Here is a 2,340-nt window from a genome sequence, read left to right as displayed (position 1 = left end):
CAATACTCGAGTTATATCTATTATTGTATGCGAACTCTATGAGAGGCAACTGGTCAACCCAACTACCAAAATCGATCACACATGATCTTAGCATATCTTCTAAAGTATGAATCATCCTCTTCACTTATCCATTCGTCTGCAGGTGAAAAGTGGTGCTAAGGTTCACCTTAGTCCTCAAGCCTCTAGTAAAGGAATGCCAAAAGTGATATCAGAACTGAGTACCTCGATTAGATATGATGGAGACTGGATCACCACGCAACTTTACAATCTCCTTAATGAAAAGATTAGGGTTATCCTCTGCCCAAAAATTCATATTTACTGTCAAGAAGTGAATAGAATTAGTCATCCTATCCATGATGACCCAAATGGAATCAAACTGATGGAGAGACCGCGGAAGACCAGTAACGAAATCCTTATTAATCAATTCCCATTTCCACACGGGCAATTTAATCTCTTGAGACAAACCACTAGGACTCAAGTGCTCAACCTTCACTTGTTGACACACCATGCACATAGCCACAAAATTGTCCACATCCTTCTTCATGTTATTCCACCAATAAACTTATCTTAAGTCATGGTACATCTTTATGGAACCAGGATAAATAGTGTACCTTGACTCATGAGCTTCAGCAAAAATTCTCTCTCACATCCCATCAACATTAGGAACACATAATATACCTTGGTATCTCAAGATACCATCACCATAAATCTCAAATGCCATCACCTTCTGGAGGCCTACATCATCCTTAATCTTCATCAAGATAGGGTCCAAGATCTGTTTCTCCTTCACCTTAGCACCAAGAGATGACTTCATTACCTCCTGCACCACCACCCTCAGAGTCCAAGAGATGAACTCCAAGATTAGCTAAATGGTGAATATCTTTCACTAACTCTCGCCTCTCCTCATCCATATGAGATAAGCCTCTCATAGATATCCTGCTAAGAGCATCAGCAACCACATTGTCTTTACTTGGATTATAATGAAGACTTATGTCATAGTCCTTAGGTATCTCAATCTATCTCTTTTGCCTGAGATTCAACTCCTTCTGGATAAACACAAACTGCAAACTCTTATGGTCCAAAAAGATGTCAACATGAAATCCATACAAATAGTGATGTCAAATCTTCATAGCAAAGACCACAATAGTTTTTCTCATGCACATTTAACTACCTAGAAACATATGCAACCACCTTACCATGCTTCATCAAAACACAACCTAGTCCAACTCGAGATGAATCACAATAAGCAACAAAACTTTTGGTGCCCTCGGGTAAGGTCAAAACCAAAGCCAAAGTTAACTTATCTTTCAACTTCTTGAAACTACCTCACAAGCATCGGACAACATAAACTTTACTTTCTTCTATGTCAACTTGGTCAATGGGGCAGCACTAGAAGAGAAACTTTCCACAAACCTTCTATAATAACTGACTAAGCCCAAGAAGCGCTGAATATCGATTTGAGTCGTGGGCCTAGGCCACTTCTAAACCACCAAAAATTTCTATGGATTTACCATGGTCCTTTCACAAGAAGCAACATGACCCTGATAGGTCACAACATTAAACTAGAAATCACACTTAGAGAACTTCACCTATAACCGCGGATCGTTCAAGGTTTGAAACACAGGGTGGAGGTGATCGGCATGATCTGCCTCACTCTTAGAAAAACCCAAAATATCATCAATAAACACATTTACAAACAAATCCAAGAACTGACAGAAGACCCAGTTTATAAGATCCATGAATGCAACTGAGGCATTAGTTAAAACCAAAGACATGACTAAAAACTCAAAATGGCCATACCGGGTTTGGAAGGATATCTTAGGGATATCTACCTCTATAATCTTTAACTGATGATAACCCGACCGAAGAACAATCTTGGAAATGTACTTAGCACCATGAAGTTGACCAAAGAGATCATCAATCTTAGGAAGTGGATACTAATTCTTCACAGTCACCTTATTCAACTGGCGGTAATCAATACATATTCGAATGGACCCATTCATTTTACGCACGAAAAGAACCAGAACATCCCATGGAGAAACACTAGTGTGGATAAAACCTTTATCTAGAAGTGTCACGACCCGATTTCTCAGATCATGATAGCGCCTACCATAACCCACCAGTAGGCAAGCTAACCCATAGTCCAGAACATCTAGTAATGGACTACTCAACAATATAAGGAAGAGAAGGCGAAAAAAATGAGATAAAGATCAATACATCAATAAAATCCTAAAACCTGGTGGTATCAGTACAAGAGTTTCTAATATATTACGAGTAAAAAGTGAAACAAAAACAAAACTATACTGATACAACTTATCTCTAAACACAATATAAAGATTA

The sequence above is a fragment of the Capsicum annuum genome, unplaced genomic scaffold (genome assembly GCF_002878395.1).
Source record: "Capsicum annuum cultivar UCD-10X-F1 unplaced genomic scaffold, UCD10Xv1.1 ctg82188, whole genome shotgun sequence".
In the NCBI taxonomy this organism is placed as follows: domain Eukaryota; kingdom Viridiplantae; phylum Streptophyta; class Magnoliopsida; order Solanales; family Solanaceae; genus Capsicum; species Capsicum annuum.
Note: the sequence above shows the minus strand (reverse complement) of the source record.